This window comes from Trachemys scripta, chromosome 17, assembly GCF_013100865.1.
Source record: "Trachemys scripta elegans isolate TJP31775 chromosome 17, CAS_Tse_1.0, whole genome shotgun sequence".
NCBI lineage: Eukaryota > Metazoa > Chordata > Testudines > Emydidae > Trachemys > Trachemys scripta.
Window position 1 is genome coordinate 2,956,921 of NC_048314.1, and position 21,214 is coordinate 2,978,134.

Here is a 21,214-nt window from a genome sequence, read left to right on the forward strand (position 1 = left end):
GGGTGTAGACAAACAGTCCCCTTTGTACGGAAGATTCGAACTGTATTTGGGATTAAATGTAAATTTCTTGTTTACACCTTCCCATTGCTGAAGAATGGCTGCTTAAGTGACAGCCCACTTGACTTTGTTGATACCTGTCTGGGGTTGCCTGTGTGTCTTTGTCTCTGAAAGCTGGTTTGTGGGTGTTATCCAGACTTACAACATATTTCAGTAACAGTCACATAGCAAAGTCTCATAATTTTACACGCAGTGTTGTTATACACATTTCAGCAGGATAATAGTATTCAGCAGATTATGAGTTTTCAAATGATACCTCACAAGGCATACTTTGTACAAAATATAGCATAACCAGATAAAAGGGGTGAACATAGGGTACTGGGTGTCACAAAAGTTAAGTGACACTTGCCAAAATAAAGAAAATGAACAGGCCTAAAAAGCATGAAACTCCATCCACATCAAATCAAACCAGCACAGTGCTAGGACTACAGCCAGCAGGCTCAAGGCATGGCTAAGTCTCCACACGGCCAGCATGAGATGCCCTCTGGATGGTGATAGCCCTCCAGGGGCTAACCTGGAGTGATCAGGACTTATGCAGGTGAAGTGCTGCAGTTTGGGAAGAAAATCCAACACTTCCAGCCTGGGACTGGGGCATAGGGCTTCAACACAGCCTCTCCTCCCCATTCCTACTCCAGCTATGGGGTCTCTGCATGTTGGGTGAAACTCCCCACATGCAGAAGTCCAGCCCAGTGCCCATGCTTTAAGTCCCACTGGCCTCTACACAGGAGTGAGTTGCAGTCCAGAGGTGTAGTCTACTGGTGCTGGTGGATCCATGTAAATGCAGACACAAGCCCTTTTCTTGTCCCACCTTGTCGCTGGCATTGAAACCCCTTCCACTGAATGCAGTCTGTGCAGCGGACCCTGCTTAGCCGCTGTGCCAGAAGCTGCCTCCCTTGTGCAATTCAGCGTGGAACCCCCGAACATGCCCATCCGCTCACACTAGCAGGCAGGTACACATTTCCTGCACACCTGAGCCTATCTGCTCTTTTCCTGCAGCTGTGAAGAGCCTGGCACATTCCCCTTTCCACGGGGAAGAGCTAGTGGCCGCAGGAGAGCTCAGGTGACATGGCCATGCCAGTCCAGGATCCACAGAGAATCAAGCTTCAATTGCACAGAAGCCCGGGCTGCCTCTCTGTCTAGCTACCTGCCTCCCCTTCCTCTGGCAGCGTGACTCCGATGGAACAGCCTGTCCTAGTGCTGCATGCTGTGGGAGGGTGGGCAGAAGTCATCCCTTTTCTGCTAACAGACAACAGGCAAACAGAGAGAGTTTGCCTGGGAGTTTGCCTGGGGGGAGTTCCCATGGAATGTTTTTGCCTTTCAAGCTTCTGTGAGCAGTAAATACATGATCTGAGGAGCCTCTTAGAAGGAAGACATGAATAGTGAGCGCTCAGCTATTGTGATCTGCACAGGATGTGCCATGTTTGTCTTTCTCCCAGAGGACAGAAGCAACTTTGTCTGTACGAAGTGCAAGCTGGTCTCCATGTTGGAAGGGAAAGTTAAAGGACTAGAGACCCAAGTATCAACCCTGCGTTGCATCAAAGAAAATGAAGACTTTGTGGATAGATGTCAGCGTTTGGTACTGCAGGCACAGCATGCTGAAGAATCAGAGAGGGCAGTGCAGAACGGGGAAGAAACTTGGCAGCATGTGACCTCCAGAAGAAGAAAGAGGCAAACCCATGTACCCCAAATGCAGATAGAGGTAAGAAACCATTTTCTGGCTCTCTGCACAGGTATTACAGCAGAGAATGGTTTGGAAGAGTTATGTGAGGGAGAAGATCAGAGAGAGAGAGACCCCATCGGCCGGAAGGCATGGGATGCATTGTCCTAGGGCTGGGGGTTCCACAACCACCACTCCCAAGCGGAGGAGACAGGTGGTGGTGGTTGGGGACTCCCTCCTCGGGGGGACTGAGTCATCCATCTGTCATCCAGACCGGGAAACTCGAGAAGTGTGCTGCTTGCCTGGAGCTAGAATTCAGGATGTGACGGAGTGTTTGCCGTCAGACCACTACACATTCCTAATTCTCCACGTGGGCACCAATGATACTGCCAAGAATGACCTTGAGCAGGTCACTGCAGACTATGTGGCTCTGGGAAGAAGGATAAAGGAGTTTGAGATGCAAGTTGTGGTCTTGTCCATCTTCCCTGTTGAAGAAAAGGCCCAGGTAGGGACCATCAAATAGTCAAAGTAAATATGTGGTTGCGCAAGTGGTGTTGGAGAGAGGGCTTTGGATTCTTCAACCATGGGATGTTGTTCCAGGAAGACGGATTGCTAGGAAGAGATGGGATCCACCTAACGAAGAGAGTGAAGAGCATCTTCACAGGCAGGCTTGCTGACCTAGTGAGGAGGGCTTTAAACTAGGTTCGCTGGGGGTTGGAGACCTAAGCCCTGAGGTAAGTGGGGAAGTGGGATACTGGGAGGAAACACAAGGAGGAGGGTGCAAAAGGGGAGGCATCCTGATTCATACTGAGAAAGTAGGGCAATCGGCTAGTTATCTTAGGTGCCTGTACACGAATGCAAGAAGCCTGGGAAACAAACAGGAAGAATTGGAAGTCCTGGCACAGTCAAGGAACTATGAGGTGATTGGAATAACAGAGTCTGGGTGGGGTAATTCACATGACTGGAGTACTGTCATGGATGGGTATAAACTGTTCAGGAAGGACAGGTGGGGGAGAAAAGGTGGAGGAGTTGCACTGTATGTAAGAAAGCAGTGTGATTGCTCAGAGCTCCAGTATGAAAATGGAGAAAAGCCTGTTGAGAGTCTTTGGGTTAAGTTTAGAGGCGAGAGGAACAAGGGTGATGTCGTGGTGGGCATCTGCTATAGACCACTAGACCAGGAGGATGAGATAGATGAAGCTTTCTTTGGACAACTAACAGAAGTTTCCAGATCACAGGCCCTGGTTCTCATGGGGGACTTCAATCACCCTGACATCTGCTGGGAGAGCAATACAGCGGTGCACAGACAATCCAGGAAGTTTTTGGAGAGTGTTGGAGACAAATTCTACGTGCAAGTGCAGGAAGAACCAACTAGGGGCCATGCTCCTCTTGACCTGCTGCTCACAAACAGAGAAGGATTGCTAGGGGAAGTAGAAGTGGTGGCTATGAGATGGTTGAGTTCAGGATCCTGACAAAAGGAAGAAAGGAGAGCAGCAGAACATGGACCCTGGACTTCAGAAAAGCAGACTTTGACTCCCTCAGGAAACTGATGGGCAGGATCCCCTGGGAGGCTAATATGTGGAGGAAAGAAGTCCAGGTAGAGCTGGCTGTATTTTAAAGAAGCCTTATTGAGGGCGCAGGAACAAACCATCCCGTTGTGCAGAAAGAATAGCAAATATGGCAGGCGACCAGCTTGGGTTAACAGAGAAATCTTCGGTGAGCTTAAATACAAAAAAGAAGCTTACAAGAAGTGGAAACTTGGACAGATGACTAGGGAGGAGTATAAAAATATTGCGAGAGCATGCAGGGGTATAATCAGGAAGGCCAAAGCACAGCTGGAGTTGCAGCTAGCAAGGGATGTGAAGGGTAACAAGAAGGGTTTCTACAGGTATGTTAGCAACAAGAAGGTGGTCAGGGAAAGAGTGAGACCCTTACTGAATTGGGGAGGCAACCTAGTGACCAACGATGTGGAAAAAGCTGAAGTACTCAATGCTTTTTTTGCCTCGGTCTTCACAGACAAGATCAGCTCCCAGACTGCTGCACGGGACAGCACAGTATGGGGAGGAGGTGAGCAGCCATCAGTGATAAAAGAACAGGTTAAGGACTATTTATAAAAGCTGGACATGCACAAGTCCCTGGGGCCGGATGCGTTGCATCCGAGAGTGCTAAAGGAGTTGGCTGATGTGATTGCAGAGCCGTTGGCCATTATCTTTGAAAATTTGTGACGATTGGGGTAGGTCCCAGACGACTGGAAAAAGGCAAATATAGTGCCCACCTTTTAAAAAGGGAAGAAGGAGAATGTGAGGAACTACAGACCAGTCAGCCTCACCTCAGTCTCTGGAAAAATCATGGAGCAGGTCCTCAAGGAATCCATTTTGAAGCACTTGGAGGAGAGGAAAGTGATCAGAAACAGTCAACATGGATTCACCAAGGGCAAGTCATGCCTGACCAAATTGATTGCCTTCTATGATGAGATAACTGGCTCTGTGGATATAGGGAAAGCAGTGGACGTGAAATACCTTGATTTTAGCAAAGCTTTTGATATTGTCTCCCACAATATTCTTGCCAGCAAGTTAAAAAAGTATGGATTGGATGAAAGGACTATACGGTGGATAGAAAGCTGGCTAGATCGTCGGGCTCAACGGGTAATGATCAACAGCTCGATGTCTAGTTGGCAGACGATATCAAGCGGAGTGCCCCAGGGGTCAGTCCTGGGGCTGGTTTTGTTCAACATCTTCATTAGAAGGCTAATGGCATATTGGGCCGTATTAGTAGAAGCATTGCCAGCAGATCGAGGGAAGTGATTATTCCCCTCTATTCAGCACTGGTGAGGCCACATCTGGAGTATTGTGTTCAGTTTTGGGTCCCTCACTACAGAAAGGATCTGGACAAAGTGGAGAGAGTCCAGCGGAGGGCAACAAAAATGATTAGGGGGCTGGGGCACATGACTTATGAGGAGAGGCTGAGGGAACTGGGCTTATTTAGTCTGCAGAAGAAAAGAGTGAGGGGGATTTGATAGCAGCCTTCAACTACCTGAAGGCTGTTCTCAGTGGTACCAGATGACAGAACAAGGAGCAATGGTCTCAAGTTGCAGTAGGGAAGGTCTAGGTTGGATATTAGGAAAAACTATTTCACTAGGAGGGTGGTGAAGCACTGGAATGGGTTACCTAGGGAGGTGGTGGAATCTCCATCCTAGACGTTTTTAAGGTCCGGGATGAGTTAGCTGGGGTTGGTCCTGCTTTGAGCAGGGGTTGGACTAGGTGACCTCCTCAGGTCTCTTCCAACCCTAATCTTCTATGATTCTATGCTTGGATTCATCCCCACCAGACACATGAAGCCCCCACTGAGCAGTTGTAGAGCAGAGGGCCCTGGAGACATGAGAGGGTGTGTGTCAGGGGTGCACCGGGCTGCTTTTCTGCAGCACACAGGGCATTTCCCTCAGGCTGGCTGTGTTCCATGCCACAGGGTGCAGGCGAATCACCTCCCTCTCTGCCTTATCCCAATGCGAGCTAAGACCTGCTATGTGTGAGAAATTGTGTTTTTGCAGGGTATGCTTAGTGCAGTGAGAGACTGTGTAACAGGAATAAACCTAAATGGGAAGCAACAGCCCACAGCTCTGTCCAGTAATGTCAGTGTGGAGAACGCTGAAAGACAAAACCCCAAGCACTTGTGTTTGGCCTCATGCTTTCAGCCTGCCTGCCTCCCCAGAGCACTCATGTGTCATATTAGATCACAATCTTATGACAATTAAAGATAGGAGGACATTAATGCAGTGTGAAAATATGCATGAGATATTTGTTAGAAAATGCTTGCAACATTCATTTAATTCATTATTCAATTTTAAAGTGGGAGAATAATAGGGGGACTAATTGGATAATGAAATATTATAAAATTAACTATTTTATTAATAATATTCTAAGCAAACTATGCCACTAGCTTTGCCTGCTCTTGTGGGTTGCATAGCGAAAAGTGGAAATAAAGATTTGTGCATTTATTCATGAATAAAAGCACTGACTCAGTTTGCCTTTGTCTGTGAGGTCATATGCAGCATTGTCAACTCTCCTGATTTTATCACGAGTCTCATGATGTTTTTTTTTTTTTTTAAAGCCCCAGCACTTGGACTCAAAAGATTGCATGAGAATCTCAGTTCTCATTTTAAAAAAAGTACCGGTAAGTTTCTAGCACTCATAACTGTAGAGAAAAACTAAAAATCCAAAGAACTAAGTGTACTTTAAAGGCTCACAACTCAAAATGTATTTTTTAAAAGCTAATTATGTTTTTAATCCAGTCTCATGACTGCCACATCTTGGTGAAGATGTTCCTGGATACTGGATGTTTCATGAACTTTATCATGAAGGATTCATTCCAAAATTCAGACTTGGAATTCCACGTTGGGGGGGGGGGCGAGGATTTTTGAGGGTTTTTTCCCACTATTTTTTATTCTCCAGTTTAAAAAGCAAAGTCATTCAGATCTGGCTTCAGCAAAGCACCTGGTTAAGTCCCATTGACTTTGGTGCTTAAGTACTTTGCTGCAGTGGGGCCTTAATCAGGGAGCAGAAACAATCCCATGGGATGAAGTGACCGATCACACAGAGTGCAGTTTACGAACCCCCACCCCACACGCAGTTTGAACCTTCTTTGGCCAGTCCGTTCGCCAAATCCAAATAACGGCTACATTGGAAGAAAGGCGGGATCAGTTCCCAAGTGGTTCACTGATCAGAAAAGAGGCCACATTCATAATGAGTGTTTCCCAGAATGAATCATGTGATCATCTCTGCTACCTACTGTCCACTGATGCAGCTCTGGGTGGGTGATTGACTGTGGCTTTATCACTCGTACACTCGTATCACTTCCTGTCACTCAGAGAGGAAGTCACACCTACACAGGCTAACCCGTTTGATGCTGGTGAGGCTGACGCATTCACAGGCTACTGAGTCCTGCCCCGAGGGCTGACAGAACAGTAACATGTCTTGTGCCGTGGATCAAAAAGACCATTTACATCGTGTCTGACTCATCTGGGAACAGGATATTCCAGGCCATATGATGAACATGCCTTTCGCCTGAGAGGTTAAAGAGGGGGGAAATCCTGACTCAGTTGAGCCTGCGGCAAAGGTCCCATTGGCTTTAATGGGGTCGGGGTGGGCCCCATGGTATAGGTGAAGTGTGGTGCCTGCAGATCTGATCGCTGCGAGCTGCCAAGCCTGCACCTGAATGCCTTTGCCATAACGTACTGAGGCTTGCTGCGCTGCAAGGACCTGAGAGATCAGCAGCTGCATTTCTGTGCTTTATTTTGGACCCCGAGGATCTTACCTCCTGCACTCGGTTCTAAAATATTCTTGTTGTTAATCTAGCTAATCTCACTTCTGTTCAGTCTGTCCCCCTAGAGGAACCTTAGCAACTCACGTGGCTGGATCTGCCCGTGCCAGCTGTGCTTGTGGAATTTGTAAGCAATCTAATTTTTCTTAGTGACTTTAGTCATCTACGGTTGCCTGGCTGGAAAGACCTTGTGCGCTGCACCTCTCTCTGGTCCCCCCTTACTGCCATGGCCCTCCCCAGTCCTCCTGGTCACACACATTTTTAATGCAGAGTTTATTAGCTTGCCTACATTTGTATCTCTCGCTCTCTCCTTTAATTGTTGGGATGTTCCACTAGCTAATTCTGGGACGTGGCCTATGTGGATTTCCACCCTGTTTGAAGAGCCCTTGCACACAGTCAATACTGGTTAGTAATGCTACCTGCAGTGGTTCAAGAGCATGAGCACCAACCTCAGGGCAGACTGCTACGAAGCAGGCCACAAATCCCATGCTGGTTGTGAGTTTTATACGTGGATTTCACCAACCAATTATCAAGTGTAAACTCCTCAGGCACCATAACAGCCTAAACCTGGAGTCAGACACAGAGTCTCCTTGGGCACTCTGATCTGTTGCACCACCAGGTGAGCCTGGCTTTGTGATGGATGCTCCCTTACACCACCAATCACAGCAATATTCACATTACTCCCAAAGGACCAGTCACTTATGCCAGGTCAACTGCACCTTTGATCTCACACCAAAGACTAGGCTTGTAGCCAATCCCATAATAAACTACATACAGATTTATGAATAGGAAAAGGAAACAAGTGAGTTATTTACAAGGTTAAATCAGGTAAACGTGCACACGAATGAGTTAAAATTGTAAGTTTCAAAAGGTAATAGACGCTTCCATAATAAGCAAGCTCTATGTGTCCTTTAGGGCTAACCAGGCTGAATATCTGGGAATCTCTTACTTATGCCTAAAAAGAACAGGAGTACTTGTGGCACCTTAGAGACTAACAAATTTATTAGAGCATAAGCTTTCGTGGACTACAGCCCACTTATTCGGATGCATATAGAATGGAACATATATTGAGGAGATATATATACACATATACAGAGAGCATAAACAGGTGGGAGTTGTCTTACCAACTCTGAGAGGCCAATTAAGTAAGAGAAAAAAAACTTTTGAAGTGATAATCAAGCTAGCCCAGTACAGACAGTTTGATAAGAAGTGTGAGAATACTTACAAGGGGAGATAGATTCAATGTTTGTAATGGCTCAGCCATTCCCAGTCCTTATTCAATCCTGAGTTGATTGTGTCTAGTTTGCATATCAATTCCAGCTCAGCAGTCTCTCGTTGGAGTCTGTTTTTGAAGTTTTTCTGTTGTAATATAGCTACCCGCAGGTCTGTCATTGAATGACCAGACAGGTTAAAGTGTTCTCCCACTGGTTTTTGAGTATTTTGATTCCTGATGTCAGATTTGTGTCCATTAATTCTTTTGCGTAGAGACTGTCCGGTTTGGCCAATGTACATGGCAGAGGAGCATTGCTGGCACATGTTGGTAAGACAACTCCCACCTGTTTATGCTCTCTGTATGTGTGTATATATATCTCCTCAATATATGTTCCATTCTATATGCATCCGAAGAAGTGGGCTGTAGTCCACGAAAGCTTATGCTCTAATAAATTTGTTAGTCTCTAAGGTGCCACAAGTACTCCTGTTCTTTTTGTGGATACAGACTAACACGGCTGCTACTCTGAAACCTGTCATTACTTATGCCTAGAAACCTTCCCCCAGAGTCCAAGAAGCACAGAGATAATCAGTTCTTCCTGTTTAGGAGCTTTTGTCCCCCTCCTGCCTTGTGATCTGAGCTGCATGCTCAGCTGATTAAAGGAATTTGCTTGCATGACTCATCTACATGAGAGGCAGGGAGAGTAGAACAACAAATTATTTTATCTTCTTTAACATCCCACAATAGTCCATCTGGTGTTGACAGACTTTTCTGTTAGGAAGGATGTAAGACTTTCTGTTGCAGATCAGACCTTCACACTAATTAATCTCTTTCCTGTCTGGTGATTTACACAGTCACAGAGGCTCATAGTCCCACCACTCAAATATTAACTTACAGGACAGGATATTGAAGTTATAAGTGAGATCAATGCAACTCACAAGCTTTCAATAAAGACTAAACACATTCTTATAACCCTAATACTTATTTTAACAATCTTAACATACAGGAGAGCCAGACTGACGCCAACTATGCATTTGTCAGTGGTCAATTGAGACATGGGGATGTTGGCATGAGCTGGAACCTGATCTGCCAGTGTCACACATGGAAATAGATTTGTGCTTTCAATCGCCAAGATTTAACTCTTCATCACACATTTCACATGTTAAAGAGCTAGCTACAGAGTGACCCCATGTCCCCTTTCTTGCCCTGTCCGCAGTACTGGTAGATCAGTGAACAGGCATATTTCACACAGTTATTACAGTTTGACAAGAGGCTGGTGGTCAGGCGCTGGAATGGAAAAACGACTGTAGATGTCACAAATTCAAATGTTTAATCTCTTCCTCTATTTTCTGCATTATCCCTAGTAACTTTAACATCAGGGCTGGAGATTTATAGTCTGGGAAGTTTTCTAACTTTATCCTTGGTACAGCAAAGCCCTTGGCATGGCCTGTAATACAGTAAAATGTAACCCACTCCCATGCCACAGGCATTAATGATAGAGGATCACACAGCAGGATAAAACAGGTGCCAGTATTCTGCTGGGATATTCAAGTATAGATGTGGACTTCAGCATTCTGCTACATTTTAAGGCTACAGATTAAGAGCCCTGTAGAATGATGAACTTTATCCATTCTCTGAACAAGGACAACACACGCAGCAGGGGTGTAAGGTGCAACAGGAAAAGGCCACACCAATATTCACCGAGGTTAGTATAAGATCTCTCTCTAGTGGGGACCAGGTTGCTTCACTTGTTACTTCAAGTGCCACATAAAAAGGAAGAATCCATCATGGCACTGCCTCTGGAACACAACATGGAGCCAGCCTGGGATTAAAACTGCAGATAAATGGGAAAACCTGAATGGCCCTTCCCAGCTAATCCTCCCAGAGAACATTCTGAATACTGGGGAACGTGAGACTGCATCTTCATGCTGGGCATCACCACATTAGCCAGCCGATCCCCAAATCCAACTGACAGGGAATTAAACCCACTTTTGGCTCTCTTCCAACAATCTGAGCTGAGCACAGTTGGATGCAGCCCCGGATTTGACCCATTAATTGATATTTCCCAGTTAACAGAATCACTAAGGTAAAATCTTTAGCTACCAAAATCAAGATAAGCAGGATAATATATCAGCCATGCCCCACCGGACGCCAGTCCAGGGGTCAGAGTTAAGGTTATTGTGCTGAAATAAACATGTCCTTACACTTGATAAGAATTGTGTGTTTGTAAATTACGAGAGCACAGTAAGCTATATAGTGTCCTTACATTCCTATCCTTGTTGTTAAGTATTTGGGGGGTGTAAACGACCCCCATGGCCACACTGGGGATCTGTACTGGGACCTGTGCTGTTCAACATATTCTTAAATGATCTGGAAAAAGGAGTAAACAGTGAGGTGGCAAAATCTGCAGATTATACAAAATTACTCTACTATTGGTCTGACCTAGTATGGCCATTCTTATGTTTGTGGGGCTCAGCTTGGGTGGGTACATGCCCAGCATGATACTGGCACTTCTCTGAGCTGTTCATTCGCCTGCCCCTCATGGGCATTCAGAGCCTGCAGTGTCAAAGTCCTGGAGCGTAGCTTAAACTAGGGTGCAAAAGTCTTGGCCCAGGTGTGACGTTATGAGTATAATATAATATCTCATTGAAAGGTGACAGGGCCAGAAAGAGTTAATTAACTCACAGACTGACCTGACCCATGGGTGAACTGTAGAGACTGGTTAGGAAGATAGGTAAATGAATAGAGCTTTGAAATGTAAGTCTGTATTGTTAGAGATAGAAGGGTAGGTGTTTGCTCAGGTCTTGTGATGTAAGCAAACAAGTCTTGTCTATTGCTATAGCTTTAATTGAAAGATCAAAAAGGGAATATTAACATTCACTTAAGTGAAATAGTATTATTGTCTATATGTCTCTTTGAAGGTTGTGGTAACCTGTATCTGAACTGTTTAATGGATAAATTACCCTGAGCTAATTGCCAGCGTGTTTGGGAGAAGGAAAGTTAAGCCTATTGTTTTCTCAGGCCAATAGGCTGATGGAAATGTATAAGAACCTTGGGACATGATCCTACTGCATCTCCGATCTGCTTTGGGTTTCAAGAGGGGGAAACCTTAAGCCACAAAGATTGAGATACCCAGTCATTGACTGGAGCAACCCTGAATACGGACATTGGACTATAACCTATGGACTATTTCTAAAAGGACTTTTGTCAACTACAAGCTCACCTCTGCTATGTATCTGAACCTCAAGAATTGAATTGAAGTCTGTCTGTATATTGATCTTTTAACCAACACTTTCTCTTTCTTCTTTTTCTTTTTGATAAATTTTAGTTTAGTTAATAAGAATTGACTATAAGCGTGTATTTTGGGTAAGATCTAAGTTAATTGGACTGGGTGTGTGGCTGATCCTTTGGGATTGGAAAAACCTTTTCTTTTATATGATGAGATAAGATTTTCAATAATCATCATCATATCTGACAGGTGTGTCTGGATGGAGGCCTGAGGCTGGGTACTTTAAGGGAACTGCGTTGTTTGGATTTCTGAGTAACCAGGGAGGTACTATAGAAGCTGTTTTGTGCTGGCTTGGTAGATCTAAGTATTGAAATATCCACCAGCTTTTGGGGTTTGTCTGCCCCGTTCTGTTTGCTGTTCACCCTAATTGAGTGACCTCAGCAGGCTCCTACGGGCAGCACCGTCACACCAGGTAATTGCTTTGCCAGCACGGGGAGCACCACTGCCCGGGGGAAGGGCAGAGGCTGCCACTGTCACTGATGGGAAGCAGGAGCTGGCACCAGGGCCCTTTTCCTGCACACAGCAGGGGGCAGGTTGGGGGAACGAGTCAGCGGAGCTGCTGCACACTTGCAGATACTCTGGAACACCACAGCGCCCCCTGCAGTGCTCCTGTGTGGAAGAGCAGCCCAGGAAAGGCAACACTCCAGCCCTGGGTCAACACAGCTGCTACGGGAGCCAAGGAGAGGAGATTACACTCCATGTGAGACCCAAAGGTGGGACTTGAGCTGCCCAGTGGAGAGATTCAGCCGTAGGTGCAGGGCAGGCAAAGCCCCCACCATCACCCCCCCTTGCAGGTTCCCACCAGACAGAACTGCTTTCAAGTGCTGTCCAATCTCTAATGGGTGAAATTCAACCCTATTCTGTTCTGTCTACATGCCGAGGTCCTTGTCTGCCGTGGTGGCCCCTGTTCAGGACTGGATTATCTGAGCATGCTGTGGGCAGGACGTAGGTGATGGGCACAGCTCCTGAGAGTACCACCTCCTTTTTGCCCATTTGCCCGCTGCTCTGCACTGTCAGCGAAGTACATGTGGATTAAGGCCAAGATCTGGGTGAGTGGTGTCCTCTTTCCTGTGACCCCCCAGTGCTTTCTTCTACTTCATAGGGGAGGAAAGAAATGTTGTTACCAAGAATTTCCCACTCTGGACAGTTCCCTCCTTCCCTTTTGGTTGAAAAGCAGGCCTCTGGGCTTGGGGTCGTCTCTGAAGAAACCATGACACAACTGGAGCTTCTGGTTAATGCTAAGGAGCAACGAATACTGATGCCACCTCTATGCTTGGTCTCCACCACTGTGGTATCTGAGTGCCTTGCGGTCTTTAATGTATTTATCCGTGCAATGTTATGGTATAACTGAGTCCCCAAGAAAGACTTGTCCAAGGTCACGCAGGACAGCTGAAGCAGAGCAGGAAATTGAATCACGTCCACCATCTCTGAGGCAAGCCCCCTAATCACAGCACTACCCACCATCACATCTCAGTCAGCTGGAGTCAGTTGTTATTTCATTAGTTACCCAGAAGTGAGAAACTCACCGAGGATTAGTCAGTTCTGGAGCAATTAGCTGAGCTCTAAGGACAGGCATTTGCCTCGGTCCGGTAACAGCACCAAATGGATGTGGCTGCTGTGTAGAATAGCTGCAGCGCAGATCACAGAGCAGAGAGAGAAGGAGGAGATGGTATCAGTCCGTTGTTTTCTAACACTTCTCAGGAAGTTCCGACTGTGTTTAATTTCTCACGGTAAGTCCCTGTGATAGCAGCAGGAGCAGGGGGCGGCTGTAATTATTCATTTTTAATCGTCGCAGGGAACCTTGTAGTTGCTACAGAAAATTAAAAGGTTCTTGAATTCAGGAGGAACCAGCTCTAAAGAGGATGTAATTTTCACAGCCCCAGTCAAGGAAGCCAAAATGGTCATTTGGAGCCCCTTGTCTTGGGACTTTTAAAAGGTAAACCAGCCCTAGGGAGCAGGGCAGGGCTTCTGCCCCCATTTTACAGTTGAGGGGCTGAGAGAGTCAATGAATTTCCCAAGGTCACAAAAGGAGACTGTTGCAGAACAGGGAACAGAACCCAAGTTTGCTTCCCAACCACTAACTAGCAGGGGAGGGGAACAGACAGGATGAGCCGATATTCCTTTGTGAGCACTGACCTCGTGACTCTATGTCCTAATAAAGGGGACACCGGGACTTAGAGGTTTGTGGAAGGACCAAACACTCCAGCTAGCTCTGTCCCCTGAACCTGTCCCCCCTGCATATTTGTCTTCCCTCAGCGGCTGTGCCGAGTTCTAAATGCCCCCAAACCCCCAGCTCTGGGAGTCCCACGCCGACTTGACTATGATTGGTCCCTTGTTCCACTTAGCTGGACTGGGAACAGACTGATAGACAAAGTGAAGTGATGACTCACTGGTGCGGCGCCTCCTGCTGCTTGTCTTGGGAATTAGCACAATTCCAGCTTGGAGCGCCCTCTGCAGGCCGGTGGTTCACCTGCCGTTGGCCCCGTCCGGACCCTGGTGCCCTTTACCCCAGGGTTTTACCCCAGCAGTACCCCACACTCTGGGTCTCCCCTCCCCGGAGAACCCCCAACCCTCTATCCCCACCTTGCCTCCATGGCTACTGCCAGTCATCCTCTAGCCCCCATTCACTGGGGCAGACGCAGTCTGTAAACCACTCATCACTGGCAAGGGGGTCGGACCAGCTGCCTCTGCCTAACCCTGGACTGTCCCTCTGCAGCCCCAGGACCCAAGGCCTGCAGCCTGGGGAGCTGCCAGGCCAGAGCTCCCCAGCCCTGCTCTGTTCCCTGTACCCTGAGCTCCCAGGCAGCCAGAGAGAGAGACTCTGTCAGCTCCTGGCTCACAGCCCTTTTATAGGGCCCACTGTGGCCTAACTGGGGTGTGGTCCCAGCTGTGGCTACTTCCCCAATGAGCCTCATCTTTCACAGGAGCGGGGTAACTGCCCCGCTGCACAAACCCAGGGAGATTGGACAATCAGGTGCAAATCCAGGGGAGATAACAATAAAAATCCAACACAGCATTTCCCACCGTGTCCCGTACATCCCGGCACCAGTGAACTCACCGTGACATGAGCTGGGGGAGCTTCTCTTAGAAGGCTTAATAAAAGAAATCCATACAAACTAATACACATTCCCCTGGAGACAGCTGTTTAAAACGTTCCCCATTCCACCTTTCTGCACATGAACTTCTCCATAGCAGTGCGAGGGGATTGCCCTCTGCAGGCGCGCAGCCATGTGACTGATGGGGAAATAAATCACTTTGGCATATGCCCCATGCACATTTGCTTTTCCTGTCTAGGGTTCTCTGTGTTTGTTTTGAGGAGCTGACTGACTCCATTTAGTGGGAACGCAGACACTGGGCTTCAAGAGGCTCCAAGACGCTGGAAGTCTTTATCCCAGTGAGTGACAGCATGATGGAAAAGTCCTGGTGCAGGTTACCTGGCCCTGGAAATTACACATCCCCTGGAGTTTTGGTTCTGGGACAGTCTTGAGGTTGAACAGCAAACCACGCAGGAGTTTGCAAGGGGCTAGAGAGACAAAAAATATCAACGCTTGTTCTTCGCTGCTGCACACACAGACACCTGGTCACGGAAGAGGGTGCATGGTACTACCTGTCAGATGCTGCTGGGAGTCCGCTTGGAGTACATTTCTGCACACCTCGGGATCAGAACGCTGTACAAAAAAGGAGGGAGTTCAAAGAGCAGGGACTGACTGTTATGATTAGTATTTAGCGCTCAGCTCATGCCTACTGTGTGCTAGGCACTTTGCCAAGCTAGAGACGCAGCCCCATCCGGAGAGTTCCCAGTCTAAGGGCAGAGAAGGGGTGATAGACATGTAAGCAGAGTCAGGATGAGCTCTACCCTGACATCTGGTGGTGAATTATGGCGAGTGTGGAAAAGAACTCCAGGGGCTGATCTTGTTTGCATAGGCACACCCACTCGCCTGGCATGAAACAACAGCAACTCAAAGTGGTTACTTTGGCTGGTGTGGGATCCCCAGTTTTCTCTGTTATTGGGGCAGGAGGAATAAATTTTTGTTACTCTGATTCTGTGAATCAAGGCCAGTGGAACTGTTGTGTGACAGAAGAACTGAGTGAGTCTTTCACCATTACCTAAGTAGCACTTGCTTGACAAGGGGCATGGGTTACAAAACCCAGTGAATAGAGGGAGGATGGGGACAGGCATTTGTACTTGGCAGTATTAGGTTCCCCCTGAGGGTCTGAAACACCAATTGTATTATTTCCTGTTTCTACTGTTGAATGTCAGAGCTAACTTTGATTCCATTAGGAATCTAGTTACAGGCTGCTGATCTGAATTCATTTTGGGCCAATGGTGCACCAGCCCTGGGGCTCCCCTACTATGAGCTGAAATTGCTAAGAGCTGAAATCACAAAAGAGCTAAAGTTGTTATTAAGAGCTGAGATCACTGAGTGCTGTGTTAACTAGTGGGGGAGCCTGAAGCTATATTGCTAAGCACCTGGCAGAGCAGCGAGCGGTGCGGAGCCTTGCGGGGATGGTTGGAGCAGCCCAAGGAACGGCGAGCGGAGCTGTTTGTGGGGACGGCTGGAGCGGCTCACAGGTCAGTGAGTGGAGCGGAGCAGCTTGTAGAGCGGAGCAGTTTGTGGGACGGCAGGAAGTGGACTGGCTCATGGTGAAGGCTGTGGCGGAACCCCATGGAGAGACGGCCGGCCGGCCTTGGATCACGTAAGGTGCCCCTTAACACCCTGCATGCCCCCCTTTTACTCTGGGGCTGCACTGACCAGGGACAGAGACTTTGGGGGTTGTTGGACTTTTGGGACTTTGGGTGGTTGCTGGACCCAAGAGACTTTGGGGGTGTTGGACTCTGGGTGATTTTGGGGTTGCTGGATTCAAGAACCAAAGGGAAAGGACACAGCCCAATTTGCTGGGGTGGGTTTTTTGCTCATGGTTTGTGTTATGAATCCTGTTTGTGGTGTTTTTCCAATTTAATGCTGATGTCATTTACCTCATGTTATTAAACATTTTCTGCTACACTCAGACTCCGTGCTTGCGAGAGGGGAAGTATTGCCTCTTAGAGGCACCCAGGTTGTGGTATGTAATTGTCCCAGGTCACTGGGTGGGGGCTCGAGCCGGTTTTGCATTGCGTTCTTGAAACGGAACCCCTAGATACAGAACCCGGCCCTTGTTGCTGCCAACTTAGATGGGCAGAAGGGTTACAGACAAATAGGTGGGAAGGGCATGAGGTGACATTACCTGTTCTCACACACTTCACAGGCTTCCTATTGAATGTTGTTATTGGCCACCGGCCACGCCTGTCACAACAAACACATTGGACCAGCCCCTGCCCCCACCTGCCCCCTGGTTTAGTCACTGAGGTTCCCTGGGGGTGGGATCTCACTAATGAACATGGAGCTGATTTCAGTGTGGTGCTATAAGAGTGATTTGTCCCGGGGATGCCCTTGAGATCGCCCCTGCCTGCATGGTAGGGGTCAGCTGGCTCCACAGCTCTGTCCCCATGATCCATGGAACCGTCTGGGGAGGGGGCAAGATGGGGGAACTGGAACATCTTCCTCCTTGCAACCAGTGAGAAATCTGCTGAGAAGCTGCTGCAGCCTGAGATTGTGTGAAGAGGAGCCCTCTGCATGGTGAGGCAGTACAGATGGGAGTACCCAGGCCCTGATGCTCCATGTGGACCATGGAGTCCCCATGAAGGGAGGGGTCCGGTTTTCAACCAGAACACCGTGTCCAAAAGAGACCCTCCCCAGCCTGGTGCAAATGAGTGAGTGAGTAGTGAGAGAGGGTGGGAGAGAGGGAGCGACGGAGGGAGGGGGGATGGAGTGAGCAGGGTGGGGCCTCGGAGAAGGGGCGGGGCAAGGGTGTTTGGGTTTGTGCGATTAGAAAGTTGGCAAACCTAGGATCCTCTGAGATCCAGAGGGGCTCTCCTGCTCGTGTATGAAGAATTCAGAGGAAGATCTGGATTTTCCATTCCCCTCTGTAGGTGTTTCTCCAGAAGGGGATGGTTTGCGCTCCAGTGTTTACATCTTGCTGCTGAAACACGGGTCACTAACAGCCAGTAACTGCTTCACAGCACTCCATGGGACACGTTTCTTGAACTGTTTTCTTCCCAGGCTTTCAAGTACATGAATTCAGAACTGAACGCATCAGAATTAGAGAAAAAGAAAGGGAAACTTAAGAAAAAATTGAAATTACAAAGTCATTTTCATTGAGAGGGATGGTGCTTTCTTTCTTTCTTTCTTTCTTTCTTTCTTTCTTTCCCTTGTCCATGAAACTTTTTTTTAAACATTGAAAAACTTTGACATTTTGAGGTTTTTTCCCTACTTACTTCCAATTGTTCCTTCTTTCATCCCCTTCTTTTCCTTTTTGCAATAGAATCAGTGATATTCAGGATCCATCCCCCATTTGTTTCATTTTTCCTTTTGTCACGGTGTGACTTTTCCATAACTGAAGAAGTTTTGAAAACTTACAGAGTGGCAGAAAGGAAAACGAAATAGTAAAAACCACCCTTCGTTCTTTCTATTGCATGTAGTGCGAAAGGGGTGGTGGTGGGGGAGCGGTTTGGAAATGGGGAAGACAAAATTAATCAAACGCGGAAACTGTAAAATATCAAAATGTCCAAATCTCCAAATTGTTGGTTTTGAGGAAAAACTGGAAACTTTGGAAACACTGGACGCTTTTCGTGAAAGTTTCAGGTTTAGAACAAAAGCTATTTTTGCACTGAAAAAGTTCTGAATGAAACATTTCAACCAGCTCTAGTTTTAAGGCCTCTTCCCTCTGTGGAAGGGCTTGTTGGCATTAGGACTTTTTCACCAGTGTAGCTACAATGCAGACAAGCCGGAGGGAAATGGCATACTGTGCAGTCCACTGGAGGTCGCTGTTGTCATTCAGAAATCTCACTGCTGTTTTCTAGAACTAGCACTGAGTGTTTCGAAAGGAGCCGGGAGCGCCAGCCCAGAGAGCAGGCGAGATGAGAGTTCGAGATACAGGGCAGTGGGGTCTGCGTGCAGCCCTGAATCACATGGAGCAAGCTGGAGGGAGCTCTGCTGCAGCCCCCCCCACCCCGCATTTCCTGGCAGCCTGTGACATCAATCCCGCTGCCCTGTGACCTGCTGTGAGACGGGAACAGACAGATCTTATCATTCATGGGCATCATGTGGCTCTGTGACTGTGGGAGGGGGCAGCACAGGGGTGAAAGTAACTTAAGGGACTTACCGGTATGCAGGGCCAGGGTCCTGCGCGAGGGGAGGGGGGGCCTCAACTGGAAGAGGTGGGTCCTTTAAATCCCCAGGCCCTTTAAATCATGGGCTCCGGCAGCGGCAGCTGGGAGCCCCGGGCCCTTTAAATCACTGCCAGAGCCCCAGGGCTCCCGGCCACCACCACTACCCTGAGGCTCTGGTAGCGGGGCTGTGGTGGCAATTTAAAGGGCCAGGGCCATTTTAAATTGCCGGCTTGGGGAAGCTGCTCCCTGTGGGTATGGTTGGCTGTGTACCGGCTCTTGCCAGTATGCAGTACCGTACTGTACCGTACCGGCTTACTTTCACCTCTGGGGCAGCAACCACACTAAGCTGGTGCATTTGACACATTCTCTGTTTTGTGATAGCATCTGCAAGTCCCAGTCATGGTCCAAGGGCCCTTTGTGCTGGGCACTAGAGCAGTGGTTCTCGAAGTCGGGCCGCTGCTTGTTCAGGGAAAGCCCCTGGCGGGCCGGCCCGGTTTGTTTACCTGCCGCGTCCGCAGGTTCGGTCGATCGTGGCTCCCACTGGCCGCGGTTCACCGCTCCAGGCCAATGGGAGCTGCAGGAAATGACGTGGGCTGAGGGACATGCTGGCCGCCCTTCCTGCAGCCCCTATTGGCCTGGAGCAGCGAGCCGCGGCCAGTGGGAGCCACGATCGGCCGAAACTGCGGACACGGCAGGTAAACAAACCGGCCCGGCCCGCCAGGGGCTTTCCCTGCACGAGCGGCGGCCCTAGTTTGAGAACCACTGCTCTAGAGCATTGTATAAGGGACTGGAACGTAAAGAGCCCCTTTGCCAGCCCCAGCACCTGATCCATGGGCAGCCTTGAACAGAAGCACCGTAAGGTTTGGACTTAGCACAGGCTCAGTGGGCCGGGCGTGGTTTGGTGTCAGAGAGTCAGGGCCACCAGCTGAGGTAGGCCAGGTCTGCACTACAGACCTATAGTGGTATAAGTCCGTCACTCAGGGGAATAGTATCAGAGGGGTAGCCGTGTTAGTCTGAATCTGTAAAAAGCAACAGAGGGTCCTGTGGCACTTCTTCAGATGCAAGTAATGGAAATCTCCAGAAGATGCAAGTAATGGTGATTTCCATTACTTGCATCTGAAGAGGTGAGGTTCTTACCCACGAAAGCTTATGCTCCCAGTACTTCTGTTAGTCTCAAAGGTGCCACAGGACCCTCTGTTACTCAGGGGAATGGATTTTTTCACCGAGCCCCCTGGCATAGACAGCGCTATGTTGGCGGGAGAGCTTCTCCTGCCAACATAGCTCCTGCCTCTCGGGGAGGTGGATTAATGATGCCGATGAGAGAAGCATCTCCGCTAAAGCGCTACAGCGGGACAGCTGTATGTGAAGACAAGCCTTTTAACAATGATTTCTCTTCTGAAGTCAATGCTCTTCATTGTAGCAATAATCACCTGTCCACAGCTCCTGCCTGCCCCTGGCACGGGTGAGTGCCCCCAGACTTGGTATGCCAGCGGCATAGCCCAGAATGCTGCCATGGGGAGCTTTGGACCTCATGCAGAAGCCCAGGCACCTCGTGCTGACGTAGTGAGATATTCACCGTGTGGGGGCAGGATTACTTATCAATGGGCTCTTTTTTTACACTTGCTATCTGGTCACCCTAGTGGGGAGGAAGGAGAGGAGTTATATTTTGTATGCCATAGGTGTGTAAATGCAATGGATGTGGGAACACTGATTATTATAATGACTGATTACAGTGCGTTAATATGCAATGGGAGGGTGATCTTTACAAGGACGTAGGACTGGCCTATATACTGAATACCACAAGCTGTGAATTAACACCAATTTAGTTATTTCAGTTCATGTTTGTGTGTACAGCCCATAGTTTCAAATGCAATGCAGTTGATATATATTTCTCTCCAGGATTAATGTAAAACCTATTGTTTAAATTGGAACAGGCTGGGGCATTGGAATAGGATATTAGGAAGCTGCAAGAGGCAAGCCACCTACCCTTGGAAATTCATTTTGGTTACTCATTGCCCCCTCTAACCATAATAGACAAGAATTAGCCTGGACCTCGTTCAAGGGAAACTTCTTATGCTAAACAGAGCTGTATCCAATGTTGGGATTGGTCCTGCTTTGAGCAGGGGGTGGGACTAGATGACCTCCTGAGGTCCCCTCCAACCCTGAGATTCTATGATTCTAGGCACTCAGGCCTCCTGCATTGGTTTGTCTGTGCGGGTCCACTCAGGCCTTGGGGGTTGTGCATGGAAGGGAAGCGGGGGAAGGGTGGGGGTATAACACATTTCTTCACTTTGGGGGTTAATCTGGGTTGTGGCAATGAAGGATTAAGAGCTCCAGGTCAGCCCTGTGCCTCAAGCATGGTGCTGATTTCCCATATCCACTCTATAGAGGTGTCCGCATCACTCTGGGCTGGCCAGTCCTCATGCCTCTGAAGATGCTGCCAATTGTTTCAGACCGTCAGTGCCTTCGTATTGTAGC